Source organism: Corvus hawaiiensis, chromosome 3, assembly GCF_020740725.1.
Source record: "Corvus hawaiiensis isolate bCorHaw1 chromosome 3, bCorHaw1.pri.cur, whole genome shotgun sequence".
NCBI lineage: Eukaryota > Metazoa > Chordata > Aves > Passeriformes > Corvidae > Corvus > Corvus hawaiiensis.
The window spans coordinates 111381493-111398456 of record NC_063215.1 but is presented as its reverse complement, the minus strand read 5'-3'; the positions used below and the strand labels follow the sequence as shown (position 1 = coordinate 111398456).

Genomic DNA, 16964 nt, shown 5'->3' with positions numbered 1-16964 from the left:
AATGGCCACCACAGCCTAGTATGGCACTGATGTCAGTAAGTAACTCACTGACATGATTGTGCCTGAGGCTTAAGTGAAGACCCTTGCTATAACAACATCAATTAACAGGAGTAACAAACACTCACATGAAGGAACTTTTTACATTCATTCTTTTGCCTTCACTGTCAACATAGAAGGATTAACAGAAAGATCATTGTCTGCACATGAGAGCAAATATTAGGACTACCCCATCCAAAGCCCACAAGGACTTGTTCAGCACTGGAAAACAAAATGCCAATAAATTCAAGAAAATGTGATTATGACAAACTCACGATACATCCAAGTCTAGAGGACTGCAGGCAGTTCTGATTGTCCCACCTGGAAAAGAATCCAACAGAATGGGGAAGGAGCAAAGAAGGAAAACCAGCTCCTGATCACAGGAGGAGACAGAGTAGGAAGGCAGTAATCTTCAGGGTGGAAAATAGCTATCTAAAGGAGACATAGCAAATTTAAAATTGTGATGGGAACTCAGGAGGCAAATGTGTGAGACGCTGTTTTTCACAACAGAGCTCCAAAAACCCCCAAATAACACCAGGCAGGTCAAAGTCCTAGCAAAAGGAGTAAAATTTCAACAGCTCTCAATTAAATTGAGGAAGCCACTGAAAAAGGAGGCTATGAAGACAAGAGAGTGGAAAGATCAGCTTCTTCAAGAATAGTCTGTTAGTGCTTATTCAACACGACAGACTGAATGGAAACTATAAGGCCAAATTGTGCATTACAATAAGTTTTTCAGTACTCCAGAGAACACAGAGGTGAGAAAGAAACAAAAATTTTAAAAATCAAGAAGTTTGCCCTTCTGCAGGGACCACCCTAAAATCTCCTCAATTTTCTTAGCCCCAACTCTAGCACTTGGGGATAGTCAAAAACTCCTCTGTAAACACCATATTCTGTTGATTGTGTTACAGGCTGAGACAACAGGCAACACTGTGGTTTTCCACAGTGAATTCTTTGATGGGCGTCCCCAGCAGTTTCAGTAGGCAGCACAAAGTGGACTAAGCAGACCACAGAATTCAGATCCAGTAACCTAACTAACCCACCTTTGTTCTTTCTGTCACTAGCTCCTAGCACAAAACACCAGTTGGACTCAGCTGCTGGTTTTAATTCAAACATAGACAGATTTTGCTGAATATTATCAAGTGGAGCTCTGAAAAAGGAGATGAAAAAACACCTTCTATTAGTCACGTGTCAGAAGTCTTTTTTTTTCTCTTGAAATAGGTCTGAAACACTGTCAGCTCCAGCGGCTAAACAACTCTTTTGGGTTAGGGCAGGTTATCAGACAGGCCTCAAGAAAGTACAGTAACTCCTAGAGTTACAGAGTCCCTCTAACATTGTGTGTTACTAAATATGATTTACCACTATAGATAGTGTACCACAATGCATGAGGTAGCTTAGCAGATGCAATCCAACAGTGCTTTTAGCATAAAGAAAATTTTTAAAAATGCCTTCGGGTCTCAAGACAACCTAAAACACACCATCAGTCTAGAGATTTGTGTTCCCTTTGGCATGGAATAGCCAAAGATGTTCTGACCCAGTACCCTGAGTAAAGGCAAGACAGCTCTGCTTCTGCTGGGCAGTGATGCCAGGTCACTGCCTCCCCAGCCTGGCAGAAGCCAGGCACAGTGGCTCAGAGCCAGCTGTGTGCCCCCCGAGGACTCCCCTGAAAACGAGGCACACACAAACTCACATCTGCAGCAGTCTTTAACCCCAACAATCTGCAGCCTAAAGTTTGAGCAAGAGGGGGCTTGGCTGGGGCTGGAAGGCAGAAGGACAGGATCATCTCATTTAGGGAAATCGAACATACCCGGCAAGAAAGAATAACGCTGCAGTGCAGCCTTCAAGACAGATTTTTCAAGGGAGGAGAAGGAAAACAGCCATGAATCAGTAGGAGAAATATGACTTTAAAGCCCTAACAAAGGGGAACAGATGGAAGCATAGCAAAGTGCTCACAAACTTGAACTGGAATAGCTGTCTCTTAATAAAACCTCTCCAAATATGAAAGCTCCTCAGACATCTGCAATTAAATCCCCTATTAATCCTGACTATATTTTAAAGGCAGTTGAGCCAGGCCACTAATAGTCCTATCAACAGACTGAAAACTATACCAGCAGGACAGAGATGGCGAAACAGAAATGAGAAGAGCCAAAATACAAACTTAAAACCCAGGATGACGGGGCTGGTTTTTCCACCTCTGTCTCCACATAATTAAAATCCTCCTGTAGGTTTTATCTCTAAGTGCTGGAGGGGGTAAGGACTTCAGTATTTCTGACTCACCCTGATTTCTTACATGCTCACAGGAATGAAGATAGCGAAAATATCACCACTTCTGTACTACGGAAACCTTGCAATTAATAATTGAGAATCTTTTTATCTCTCTCTTCCTTTTTCTTTCAGAACTAGAGTGCTCTCTTCAGCTTGTTAAGCTTAGTTCACTCCCACTGATAATTCACTAGAGATCATAATTTATGGACAATTGAAGCTGCAGAAACATCTCTTAGAAGGAATAGAGCAGATCCATAGCAACAATTCTTCAGGGGAATATTAATCCCCAGCTTTATGTAGTGCTAAGTGTACAATAGTAATCAGAACTTGAGTAGAAGCTGCTAATCATTGAGGGAAAAGGCTGTATAAAGAATTCATAATGGAATTAGCCTGCGGCAAACAAAGAAAGACAAAATTAAATCAGCCATCAAATTGCACCAAGGAATTTTAATTTACAGGTTAATGTAGGATTATGTAACTAATCACAGCTAACATTTTCAATGAACAACCAATAAAATTGTGCTCTTTTTTTATTCCTGCTAATGGTATTCCAATAACACACTTTTATCACCATATAATGTGTTAAGAATGATTTTCAAAAATTCTAAAAATCTTCCAAAAAGCATTATGACTGGGCAATCAATGCAAAATGCTGGCTTTAAGTTAATTAGCATAAATATACATCTAGATGATCTACTGTTTGTTTCAATACAATACAATAAAGTTCCTTGGAGTCTGCATGGGACAGATTTACATAACCAAATGTGCATAACTGTAGCCTTAAAATATATGCATGACTTCCAAAGAGGGAGATACAGCAATACAGAAAGCCTCCAAATTAAATAAGTCAAACAACTTCTGAGTACTAAAGTGCATCAGCTAATTCTAAATAAAACCCTTATTATAGTTTTTTCTATCAATACAGCATATATATCCTATGACATACGCACAAAGGATTGCTCTAACAGAGTTTGTGCTGTTTATAATATGAACATCATAAAAAAGAATAAGGTTTCTGGGATAAAAAGTTGATTTGCTTCCCCTAGAGAAAAAAAGAAAGACCTTGTCTTTGACCCAGTTATATTTTGATATTGGCCAATGCAAGGAGACTAAAAAAAAGACAGAAAGAAAGGAAAACCACTCTGTTCAAAAACATGTATTAAAAGACCACTAGTTACTGTATGCAAATACACAGAAAAGACTCGCATAACTCTTCGCACATTTTTAAAGGGAAACACCGAAATTATACCGTATGCTTCAAAACACATCAGCTTAATCAAAAAGATCTTTTTTTGCAACATATGGCAGCATGAAAATTTTTATAAATGGAGTAAAAAGCACTTTCATAAGCTTTACTTCACTTAAGAGGAATGCTGGGAAGAAAAGCAACAGCATTCTTCCTGCATATGTTTTTCTTGTTCTGAACAATGTGGGAAAACCTCATTTTACTTTAATCTAGCAGTTCATTTTATGGAAGCAGCAACGTTCTGCCCATTTATTAGCACAGAGGGTTTGGGGTTGCGGGTTGGGTTTTTTCTCCCCTTCCTTTTATAAAGTCTAATTTTAAGATGCACACTTCCAAAAAACATTATGGTGTCAATTGCACTACCCTTCAGCAATCCTGTAATAACTTTATTCAACCATTTCTAATTATAATTATATTTTCAATTCCTTTTAGCTATAGAAACTCTTTATCAATCAGAGCACAAGACAGAAAATTACTTTATTACAGCTACAGCTCGTTAGTCTGAGTGCTCTTAATGAAGCAGCCTCATAATCAGATGAAAATCATGCTGAAGAAAACTTGCATCATTAGTCTGGGCCTTAATTACCAAGAAATATAGTCACTAACAATGATACTCCATTTCATGATACGGTGCATGCACCTTCTACAGTACTTGCAATTAATAATTCCGCAGACTGCTACAGAATCTTTCTATTTATTCATAACAATGGAGGGGAAAAAATTCTAAATTTAATTGAGCGGCTCCAAGTGCACTCTCTCACTCTCTCCTGCTCAGATTAAAATGTCAAAAGGCTAATATTCTATCTTACAATAATTCATCATTTTAATTACATATTTTATGTATGTGGAATGTCCTTTTTATTTTTTTCTCCTCTTGATCATTTAGGGCGACATTTTGGGGGGACATGTGTATGGAAAAAATCTCTCCTTGTATATTGGTGGCCCACACCACACAGAGCTGCAATAAAGAGAAGAAAAAAGCATTTATTTTCCTCATCAGTGAACGAGGATAAGCTTCAGACATAAGCACAAGACATTCATTTAAATTAATGATGTCCTTCATCCAGTACACTTATCAGTGAGGATGGAAAGATTCTTGGGCGAGGAATATGTTGATCCCTAAAATCCTTTATGAATATGACCCATCATAGGGTTAGTAACTTTTATACACAAGCCTCTTCTAATCCACTGCATTGTCTGTATTCTTTCACACTGAATGCTCGTCTGAAGTCTCCAGTAAGCTTCCTGCACACGAGAGCACCAGGAAATGCCATAAGAGTCCCCTTTGTCCAGCTAATGAACCCACTAAAAGACCAGGTCACAATCCTCGACACCGAGCACCTGGAGGATATTTCACTCTAAATTGCAGCATAAAAAATGATTCCACAGACATCAGCGGGAACATTCACACCTCACAGTAGCGTCCCCGAGATTTGTACCTGCTCCAGCTTTCTCCCTCATGTGCCTCATCACCACTGAAGGCCGACAGGCTCCCGAGGGTAATAAGGAACACTGTTTTCCAGCGGATTAACTGAGGCAGGGAGCAGGTCCTGCTGCTCAGCTGGCTGCAAAGCTGCTCTTCGGAAACTGGGCATTCCACTCCACTTCAAAAATATTTGACATGATTTTTGCAAAGTGCCCAGTCCTTGGCTGCTCAGCTGCTATCTGAGTAAGTCACATTACAGCAGGAAGAGATTGCTCTGGAGTTAAGTTACCAAGCCTGTGATTAATCTCAAGGGCATAAGCTAAATAACTCCCTTGTACCATTGAATTTTCTAGCGCTCACACAGCGCTGTGCTTTCATGCAAGCACTTCAAACAACAACTAGCCATTAGACAGGCTAGATGAACTTGCTGTAAATACATTCAGCATATCCTGCTTCCCGGCACTGCGCTGCACAAAGCATCCTCGCTGTCGCCTCTGCTAAATGATCTGCTGCATCTTCCCATGATCTTTGACAAATCATTGGCATTTTTTGAAGCCTTTTATGTCCCCTCCTAACACAGAAAGTAAGCTCCCTCCTCCTGAAACAGAAAGTAAGAAGCTCCGTGATCTGTTTTTGCTACCTCCCATATGTTGAGGACTAGTAAGCAAGTGAAGGCAAAATGAAAATCAGCTTAAAGTTCTGTAAAACAAATCTGTAAGTAGCTGGAATGAATAAATAAATAAAATAAATAGAAAGGCTTTCTGCCCAGTCTCTCCTGCAACTCTTATTTTCCTACCCTCCCGCCACATCTCAGTATTTTTTATTTTAGGAGAACTTCTTTTACGTAGTTGCTTTAAGAATTTGCATCTGGCACCGGCAGCCAACAGAGACAGGAGACTGACAAGATGGACTGTTGTGGCAATTCCTCTGTTCCTACTACATTCCTAAGCTGTGCTTTTTGGCATTGAATATGGCAAAAAAAAAGACAGCATATTTAGAAACGTGACAACTGGAAAAAATATTCCTAAACCTTATAGTGCCTTCTAAAATTGCAGAATAAAATTAATTTATAGTATGACTATAGCTGGCCAAAAAACCAGGGGCTCACAGTAAACCAAATGGGGTAAAAAACTGGCTCTGAAAGCGATTCTGAGGTTTTGGCTCTGTCCAACAAGTACACTTATAAACTTATTGTATAACTTACTGGCAAGAGAGCAGCATCAGACTGACCTCCACTTGCATCACAGAAGTTACACATTCATTGTCTTTGAGGGAAAAATGTTCCTATGGTACCATATTAATATCCTTTGTGGGTTGGGTCATGAATCAGCATTGGCAACCACCTCTGAAGCCGTCTGCCTGCCAGCCTTCCCAGCTGGAAAACTGGTAATGCAGGAGAGATGTATACATAAGGGAAGTGATGGTTTCCCAATTCCGAATTGATTTGTACATGAATCCGCTCAAGTTTAAAGTGCCCCAACGTGCCAAAAACGTGGTCCAACGAATATATAGAATGGTGAGTCCTCCCTGCGCGGCCTCGTAGTGAACGTCAGCGAGGATGAGTTTGTGCACCCCCAGCCCACGCAGGCAGCCCTGCGGTCCCACGGCCGCGTGCTGGAGCGCTCCCCACGCCGCTCCTCGCGGAGGGTGATGCATCCACGGGAAAAAAGTTTGGTCTGGCTAAAACTGGGATTTTTTTTTAAATTTCTTTTCCCTACATTTTTTAAAATTTTATTTTATCCTTCCCCCCACCCCCTTTCTGCGCCGTGCCCACGGGGAAGGGGCGCAGGGAGAGAAGGGGGCGGTGTCCCAGGGGTCTCAGGCTTCGGGGCAGCCCCGGTGGGCTCCCCCCGCCCGGGCTCCCCCCCGTGCCTGGGGGCCCGGCGCCCTCTGCCGGCCACCCGCAGCAGCGGCCCGGAGCGGGACCGCGGGTTCGAGCCCCGGCTCCGCGGCCCCGCCGCGCCCACGGCCCGCAGCTCTCCGCCGTCACGCAGCCGGCCCTGCGGTAGTGCTCACAGTGCAAGCCTAACCAGAGCTTCCCGAATAATTAACAACGACGAGTAATAAACCACCACGCCGTCACTCAGGATACAGTCCTCACCCTCCACCTAAAAGCATCAAGCAACTGGGACAAGCAATAATTTATATCTGCCGGTACCAACTATTAAACAGTAAAAGAACACTTTGATAGGTGCAGGCGACCCACTGTCCCCAGCCCACCGTCCCTAGCAGGAGGAGCATCACGGCTGGGTTTCAACACAAGTGGCAGAGCTGGACCCTGAAAACCCTCCCAGACCATCAGAAGCTTGGAGCAGTGGTGCCACAGCTGTCAGGCACTATTGTAACCTCAGTCACAAGCCGACGACTGCCAGACCTTCAGGCCTTAAACCAGGAGGAGGACATGCATTCACCAGCACAGAGAGGAATTATTGTATTTTACCTGTCCAGGTGCTTCTGTAGTCCAAGCCTCAGCTCCATAGCTCACATCCCTGAACTACAGTTTGGCGACTAGATCAGTCTAAGTCAGCATTTCTTCACGTTTTATCTTCTTAATTCTTGTTCCAAGTGACAGTTGTGTTTGCTTACTCCTCCTCTTCTACCCCCAGAAAGATTTGTCCCAATCTTAGAAACTAATCCTTCAAGGAGAAAACAGGATTAGACTGGCAAAGCCATGGTTTGGGTAGAATAGCTGTATTTTCCCAAATGCTTACAAATCCAACCCGCAGGTACGAGCCATTGGTCTGAGCTGCCACTCGACTGTTCCAAATGAGCAGCACGCTGCCCATGTTCCTTGGCCATGCACTCCTCAGCTGCATTCCCTGCAAGCAGCCAGGAGAGAAGCTCCAGCAAAATACAAGGAAGCTCCAGACATGGAGCCAGACTGCTGCAGCAGTAAGAAAGACAATTTTTCCTCAAGTAAAGACATGCCAAGTCTCTTGGTTCCTGTGCCTCTCACTGAAATTGCCTGCTATAAAATCCAGGTGGAATGTAAAATGCAGTTAAAAAAAAAAGACTAAACCAAGACAAACAGGACTTTCTGACTTTTCCTTGAGAAAGTAGGTTTGGCTGCACACACGGTCCTTTTCTAGGCAGAGATTACAGGTGAAGGGCATGGTCCACCTAGATGGAGAGCAATAGGCAGCTAAGAGAGCATGCAGCAGTGACAGTTTGCTTGGAAAAGAGGCCGGACATGAGGCATCTTGAAGAAATTAGAGTATAGCTATACTGTGTGACAGTCTTCAGTCACTGTATAGATACAATCCACTTCTACATAACCTGTTGCACCTTTAATGAAAGTCTAGCAGTAGACCCATGTGAGATGCCTGTACTTCCCACAGGAAGACCCTTCTCATTCCCATGCTGGTTTTTCACTTAACCTCAAGGCACCCCCTGCCTGCCCGAAGACTGCAGGAGCTCACAGAGACCAGGGCAGGGGAAGGACAGGCCTGGAGAGGTCCCTAGGTCTGCCCAGGTCTGGAAAAACTCCCTGCCTTCTCAGGGCAGAGGGCATGGCTGCTCTCCTCTGCCTTCTCCCAGCTGGTGGCCACACTCACTCAGGCCACGAGCACAAGAAGGAAGTGCAAAAGCCACTTCACCTACACTGATCCCCAACCTGGCAAGACACCCAATCCTCTCCCTCTCTCCAGCCTGCAAGAGGCGTTGCACAGAGATGTTCCAACTGACCACAAAGACCAGTCCCCACCAACAAGGCACACAGTTCCTTCTGCTCCTACACCACCATTCCCCCACCTCCTCTCCTCCTGCATTCAGGCAAGACTCACTATTTATTTCCCCCACATACTCTGGGAGAAGGGAACCACGGCAGGATTTTTTTGGTAGTGGTGAGGTATTATTTTTGTTTGTATGTTTTCCAAAGCCAGTGGGCACAGGGTGAGGCAAGCCCGTGCAAGTGTGCAGCAACACTGCTGCGAGCTCCCATCAGCCCAAGTGGCACATTGCCTGGGGACAATGATGAAATACTTGGGCTTCAGCTTGATTGCACAAAATGCCCCTGAAATTGCCAGGTCAGGAGGAGGAAAGGTGCAGTGCATGAGGTGACAGACAGCAAAACCCTAAAAGACCAGCCAAAATCCATGATCCCTTCTGTTCCCATACCAGTGCCCATAAGCCCGGAAACCCACCTCACACCCTTCAACAACTGGGGATGGAGTGCACAGATACTGAAAGTTTATCAGCTCTTCCTTCACAAGCATCCACAAAATCACCCCCAACCTCCATCTTCCAAGCACTTTTATGACTCTTGCCATATGAAAACATTTGGGAGTTTTTTGTTGCTGTTGGATGACTTTTTTTCCCCTTCTTATACGATGACGTGGTTTATCTTATTTGCTCAATGGGATCATTGTCTTTCCACTGAAGAGCCTATTTTAAATATCAACACAGGTTGGTATTTTAAGAGTTATTTAAAATGTCACCAGTCACAGAATGTTTAATTATTGCAAACATCTTTCAAAAAATTCCACCGTGGGTTTCTTGCGCCAAGTGATTTATTTCGGATATAATTTCTGTTTAATTAATAGGGGATTTAGCTCTGACCTGGAGGGTGTGAGAACCAGCAGAGGAGCTGGAGTTGAGTTAGCATTAAACCTGCTTGTGCCTGTTGGAGGCTGAGAAGAAAAAAAAAAAACAAATGGGGCTGGCACTTATTCAGGTGCTGCTGCTACCCAGCAATATTCGCATGTTGATTGCAATGGAAAAATTGTAAAGGCAAACAGAACTTGGGGGAAAAAAATTAATCACCAGAATATGAACACTGTGCTTTGTTATTTATTTTAACTATGTATATAATTTGCTATAGAGTATAATTACCCCTAATTTCAGCTGAGATAATATCTGGGCCACGCTTTGTTATTCATATAAGCTCAGAGAGCAGTTTCTCAATCAGTCTGGCCTGAGTTCCCTTACACCTTGAGAACAATTGGAATCAAGGACTAAAAGGCTATTTTGGGAGGGGCAAAAAAAAAAAACAACACCTACTTAAAAAAAACCTACAAACATGGAAAATGCCTAATCAATGCTGCTCAAAACACCAGGTTACATCAGAACCAACTTTAATATCCTGTAAAAATCTCTTAGTATGACGCACGTACAGCTGTCTAATATTGCTGCTTAAAATGCCCCCGCGTTAAATAAGATTCTATGCTGTAAAATTTTGCAAGGTGATAAAACAAAAAAATGATATAATAAATATAAACCATCTGCATTTTTTAACAAGCCATTTGGAAATGGATTTAATTTATATTTAGAATTGTTTTGAAGTGTTCTCTTTTTTGAAAATGTCCCAGTTACAGTATATTAGGTTTTCAGTAGAAAGATTAAAAGAGCTGACACACAAATAAACACCCATGCACACCCAGAGCAATTTCCAGAGCTATGAGAGCATTTGATTCTTCAAGGATACTACAGCTGGCTTTTAGTCACATAAAAAGGGTTAGTGTGTGCAATCGGCAGCTCTGGAAAATGGATTCATGAACACAAAAATGCATTAAAACAACATTAAGATTTTGGCAACAACCAACATAGCCAGGAAACCGAGCTTCAGGCTGAACTCACATGCTTAACTCCTTCCACGCGCTCACTGAAAGCGTTGGTTGCATTCTGCAGGAGGGCAAAGCCCTTCCTGGGGCTTCTAAACATCACAGCAGAGACACAAAGGGGAACCAGGACTCAACACAGGCAGGGCAAAAGAGGGAATGATGCTTTTTGGTATGACCCAGCTCCCGTGGTATTATCTCCTTTAACAGACTCACACCTTGTGTTACAGGTCTGTTCAGCCTGGCATCTCCACTGAAAAAGCTTTCCACTTAACTCTTTCGTATTACTTCTTCTGCCTTGAGCCTCTACCTCCGCTGCACAGGATGCCCCCGAGTGCTTCCTGAGCATTTTTTTCCAGCAGACCTCCACAGTGGAACAGGGATGAGCCGGCACTGTTCAAGGATCTCAAAATTGCAAAGCGCTTTGCATGCCCTTGCACCACACCCAGCACCTTGGGCCCCCTCCCCTCTCAGCTTGCCATCAGCTGCACATTAATCCCCCAAAGCTTAACTCAGTCTGTGGGAGACTGGTATTTGCCTTTTTGAACTCACTTCATTTCAGCAATCCCAAAAGTCACAGAATATTTTTATTCTGCTGAATCCCACACCTAGAAGAACTGATGGTTTTGGCTATTTTTGCCTCCTGTTAGTTTCTTCTCTAAAAATCCCTTCTTGAGATTAAAAATTATTTTTTCCCCCAGTACACAGATGGAGGTATAGCACAAAAAAAAAAAAAAAAACCCACAAATAAAAAAGGGCATTTTGTGCCAGACCAAGCAAGCAATGTATAAAAGGGATGGAGCTGTAACCACTTTATTTCTTTTGCCATTCCTTCTCCCAGTAAAGCAACATCTACATTACAGAAACATTACAAAGTAGGAGAAGGATACTTTTTAAAATAAATTAAGCACTGTATTAGAACTACAGGCATTATCATGCCTACTAATAAATATCTGAATGGTCATTTGTTTAATTTTAAATCATTCACTCTATTAATAAGCAAATGCACTATTGACCAGATATCAAATGTAATTCTTCTGCCTGAAAACAGCTACTGAGAATGTTAAGTTCATCATCATTAAGAAAAAAAGGAGCTTTTATTGGACTATCTCTTTCTATTTTATCATTTAATTACCTGGTGCTAACATCTGATCAATGAGATCAAAGTTTGAACAAGCCAGGGATTTTTCAAAGACGCACCTCTGGACAGAAAACTGAATTTACAAGCCCAGCATTTTGCCGTTTTTGGCATCTAATTGCCTTCCTGTACCAATTAATGTACAACTAACAGAGATCTACTCTCTTTGCTGTAGGATACACAATCCAAATTCTCTATGCCCTCTCTAGTGTGCTCCTTCACAGCTTCTCTGTCAGCATCACCACAGCTCACTCCCTGCTTGACTATTCAAGCTTCTCACTTGTTTTGGTTTTTTCTTTGCTTCAAGGAAACCCTTCACTGCTCATGCAGCCTTAGGAATGTCATGACTCAGAAGGAAACTTTTAAAATGTAATTATAAACTTGTATTTATATTTTCACCTTGCAGTTTTTAAGCTGTGAGGGAGAGGAAGAATTCCTTCCTACCTCTGAAATGGGGAAGTTCTGCCAAAAAGATTTACACAGCTGGTATCTCACCCCCAATACATAAGGTGGGGCAGTCATCTCCAAGCAATTCCTTTTTCCCTTCCTGTGTAATTTCTCTGTTCTATTTTATTATTTCTGGGAACGTTGAGTTTGTGGTTTCTGTCCTGAACAAAATAAAACATTAGAAACAAACAGAGGAACTTCATATCTCGTTTGTATCTACTTCCTCTCTCAGTCTTCATTCACCCGACCAAGGAGAAAGGAAGCGGTATTTCCAGAAGAGAGGAAGGATTTAGAGGGTAGAACATCATCCTTTGGCTGTTTTCTGGATTACTTGGTTCCAGATAAGAATGCATGCCAAAGCAAGAGTAGCTGCTCAGGGAGTCAGAGCTCTTCAAACAGAAAAGACGCTGGGACAGCAAGATGGCAAGACTTTTCCAGCAGGAAGTTAGCCTTACAGATAACAATTTCTCATGTGCTCCCCATCCGCCTATTTTCAGCATCAAAATTCAGAAGCAGTGATGTTACTGTACCCACAGTGTCAGAATAAGAATTTTAGACAAGCAACTCCACAGAAAAAAAAAAAAAAGAGAAAGTTAAAGTGATAAAAGTCTGAGTAAAAACTTCTTTGGGGGAGACTGCTTTCCCCTCTGGGTTTCCCACTTCCTCCTAACAAGGACTGGAGAAGCAAAAAACTCATATTAGAAGATAATTTTGTCCTTTTTTTTCAGATCTTTGGATGCACACAGAGAGCATGTTCCAAATAACAAATAAAATTAGAGATCTTTTAAAATAATACAACCACCACCATCAGGGCATGAAGCAGGCTTGGAGGTGTGTAATACCAGTGGAAATCACTGAACAGGACAACCTAAACCTATTCTTAGTAATGGACCAAAATAAGGCACAATGCTGTTTTCAAAGCAGGAATTTTTCCTTTGTCATTAAAAAAACAACCAAACAAAAAAAGAGCCCAGCAAAACACCAGTTAACAGGATTTGAGCTCAGAGTGCAGCACAGAACCATTCAGCACAAGACAGCAACCCTCAGTGCAGAAAAACAAAACCACAAGTAATTCTCATGCTGCCTAGGGTTTCTCCAACACCCCAGAACTCCTCTCTCAAAGCACACACATGCACGCTCGCACTCTTGTGACCCCACCAATAATCCCTATCCTAAGGATGCTTCAGGCACCACCCTGGCAGCCTTGGCTCATGTGAGTGTGGGCTAAGTGAAGATCTGGGTCTCGTTCAAAGGCTCTGGAGGGACTCCAGCAGGGCTTGCATCAGGGGCACGTCTGCGAATCCACGTTGCCCATCAGAGAAATGTTGTTCAGGGGAACACACGTGACTGATTTGCTCATACAGGTTGGAGTGTTTGCATTCCCAGCTCTGCAGGTGTTCTATGCTGGGACACAGCATCCACCTGTAGTCATCCCTCAACAATACGGAAACTGATATTCTTCCCTTGCTGTCTAAAAATCTCAATTCTAGAACAAACACTGTGTGTCAATTAAGCTCAGGCAAGACTGAAGTGCAGCCTTTTGTGGCCCAGCTTCAGCTCAGTACTATTTCAGTGGGGCTACTGATTTTCCCCTGGACAGTCACCCAAATTCTCACAGATCCAGGCTCTGCTCAGAGACAAGTGGGGAAGCTGCAGTCAACAAAATGGGGAAGATTGCTTATTACTTGCTTCTACATTCTTAATTTGCAGGGGATTGCATTGTAGAACACCCTGAAGTCCATTGATGGACTGTTACAAAGGCCAGAGCAAAAGAAGGCATTTCAGAGCTTCCTCCTTTCTTGGCCAGGACCAGCACATGAAAGAAGGATGCTCCTTCACCTTTTCCCACCCTGGGCTCAGCTCCAATAATGTCTTAGTCCTCTTCTCCCAACCCTTTCTCCTCCTCTACATCTTCTGCTGGTGTTTTTCTCCTTCATGCCGCAGTAGAGGCAGCGGATGTTGATGAGATGATAGTTGGGGCAATTCTAGCGAGGCAGCTTTTCAGATAATTTCTCATGACCTCGATATTCAAACTGTTCCTTTTAATACAGAATATAGATCTACTTGCCCCCATATGAGCATGTCTTTTAGTAGTCATAGGAAAAGTCTGAGAGGCAGGAATATTTGACAGAAGCCCTGATTTCACTCTCTCAACCCTTCTCTCAAGAAAAGTTACTTGCAATCATTACCTTTGCTTTAAGAGTGCACATGTCTAATGGGCAGCCAAGACTGCAGCAGAAAAAACAAAAGGTAAATTTCAGTAAAAGCATTATTACAAAATCTAGTCAAGCATTGTAAATAGAACTGCCATATTATTATTGAGAAAAGGTGTAGTGCCCATGCAAACTACATATTTGATTAGGATCTGAACTCTTTGCTGAACCATGAATCTGAAATAATTTAGGTGATACATATAAATTTAATTTCTTTGTTCAACATTCCACATCTGAAACGATGCACTGCAAATGTGCAGCTCTCACTGAAGTCTGCAAAATGAGTCTTCTTATAACTCGCCTATACTGTGTGGAAATAATCTGAAATAATCTTAAAGGAAAAGGAATAAACCTATTTTAAAAACAGCTGAGTCCTTTAGATCGTATACCATAACCAATTTATGGAGATAAATGGAATTCAATATTAAAGAAGTACTGGGTTTTTCCCCTCCTGTGGAAAATTTAAATGCAGAAAGAAAAAGAAAAAGAAAAAGAAAAAGAAAAAGAAAAAGAAAAAGAAAAAGAAAAAGAAAAAGAAAAAGAAAAAGAAAAAGAAAAAGAAAAAGAAAAAGAAAAAGAAAAAGAAAAAGAAAAAGAAAAAGAAAAAGAAAAAGAAAAAGAAAAAGAAAAAGAAAAAGAAAAAGAAAAAGAAAAAGGAAGGAAGGAAGGAAGGAAGGAAGGAAGGAAGGAAGGAGTGGTAAGATACAAGCAACACTTGGCTATTGTTTTTATACCAGTGCCTGCTAGAGGCACTGCACCTTGTTTTTCCTGGCTCAAGCTGAAGGCAAGCTGATTGTGGAAATGACTCATTCAGTCTCTGTAACGGAGATACACCAGCTATTGGACATCTTTATTTCTCATTCATTAAATGAATCCAGTGTCTACTGCTGTGATAGCCATCAACAGAGACAGATGAGGAAATAAAAAAAAAAGGGGGAAAGAGCAAGAAGGGGAATACAAATGAATATTATAGACTACTGTATGGGCCCTTACTAAAAATGAATACAAAATACTTTAAAAAAATACATTAAGCTGGTATTGGCTTACAATGAGGTCAATATTGTGATTCATTTAACTCAGGGGACAATAAATCTTGATATTGACTGAAAACATAAGTCAATATGCGTACTGTTGTGTGCATTCCATTATAAAACTGAGGGGGTAAGTGTAATGGAGGACACTTTTAGAAGAAAATTAGTTTTGCCAAAAGATTTTTGTCTGGTTTTTAAATTCATCACAGCAGACCACCACAGCTGAATCCTTGGTCCTCACCTGTGAGGCTGTAGGTTGGGTTGGTGCTGGTTACTATCTCATCCCAGACACACTGGAAAACTCCAGCACAAATGATAGCCTTAGAGGCCCAGAAAAGGTGACAGGCTATAGAAGACAGTGACCTTTAAATGGCTGATCTGGTAACATTTAAGGCTATTCGTGCCATCTCCGGGGATAACTTCAATGAGCAGAAGTCAAATATAACCAAACCTTTCATGCTAATATGGAAGAAAGGAGTCAGAGGATCTGTCTAGATTCCTTTAGCTTTAAGCTGTGCTGAGCTGTAGGATTCCCCCACTCTACCTCTAATGATCTGAAGAAAGTATTTAAAAACAAAACAAAAACCCAAACAAACAAACAAAAAACCCACATACATGCAAAAAGAAAACCCTGACATTTTTAAAACATCAGTTAAAAGCAAAGGGTGTATGCCTAATATCCAAGCTCCCAGGGCAGCTCAGCTTCCATTCTGGACCCTACCAATGCAGCCTGGCACTGACATGAGACGAGGCAGAGCAACCAAGAAGGCCTCACAGTCCTCATAGCTCTGGAAGGTTGTAATAAAAAGCCACATTTTTGCAGAAACATTTTAATGTCAGCAGAGTGGTTGACCCAACACATTGCTCTGGTGGAAAACTCCCAGCTACAACTAAATTGTAGAGAGTGAGCTTACCTGCCTGTGCTGTCTAAGCACAGTTATCATTCTCACTTGCTACAAGTCTTCCAAAACATCTCTTAAAGACCAGCTAGGCCAAGTGCCACAGGGAACCTGAATGCAGCTCCAGCTGATTCCATTAGCACCTGACCTCTTGCATTCATGTACAGGCCAACCTACTCTACAAACACTGAGCCTTCACAGTGAGCATTTCCTAAAAGTCAAAGAAAAAGCACCACATTGCTTTCAAAAGCCCTGCTCTTGTAAAAGCATCCTGTTTAACTGAAAAAAGTTGTGCTACTATCAGTGAAATGCTTCAACTGTAAAATTAAGTTTCCCACGAGCTACAGGAACAGCATGTGACATCCCAGGCAATTGTCTGGCCCCAAGTTACTGACCTCTGAAGTCAATCAAGGTGAAGAGCAAAACTTACTGGCTCAGCATGTGACCAGCTTCAGCAAGTCAGCAACCAAGGAGGATTCCCTTTCTGACTTTATATCTAAAGATGCTGAACCCTCACCATCACTGCCCAATTCCCTGGGAAAAGGGATGGGCAGCACATGCAGGTAAGAGGAGAAAAAGCTCCCACCCACCTATAAAATTTCAAAAGGAAAATCACAGGACCGGTACACAAGCATGCATGAATCCAACTCTCATGCAAGCCAGGATGACACTCACCCCTGTATGGGGTAAGTGTACACTTATATACATACA

At 42.0% G+C, this 16964-nt stretch overlaps 1 long non-coding RNA gene across 1 annotated transcript in view; it reads right to left on the bottom strand.

Moving 5' to 3' along the window:
- The window catches only part of LOC125322420, a 56843-nt gene extending 49231 nt beyond the window's left edge, over positions 1 to 7612 (bottom strand). The window contains exon 1 of the long non-coding RNA XR_007201986.1: positions 7411 to 7612. This is a non-coding gene — a long non-coding RNA (uncharacterized LOC125322420). The remainder of the gene's footprint in view (positions 1 to 7410) is intronic.
- Positions 7613 to 16964: the final 9352 nt, after the last annotated feature.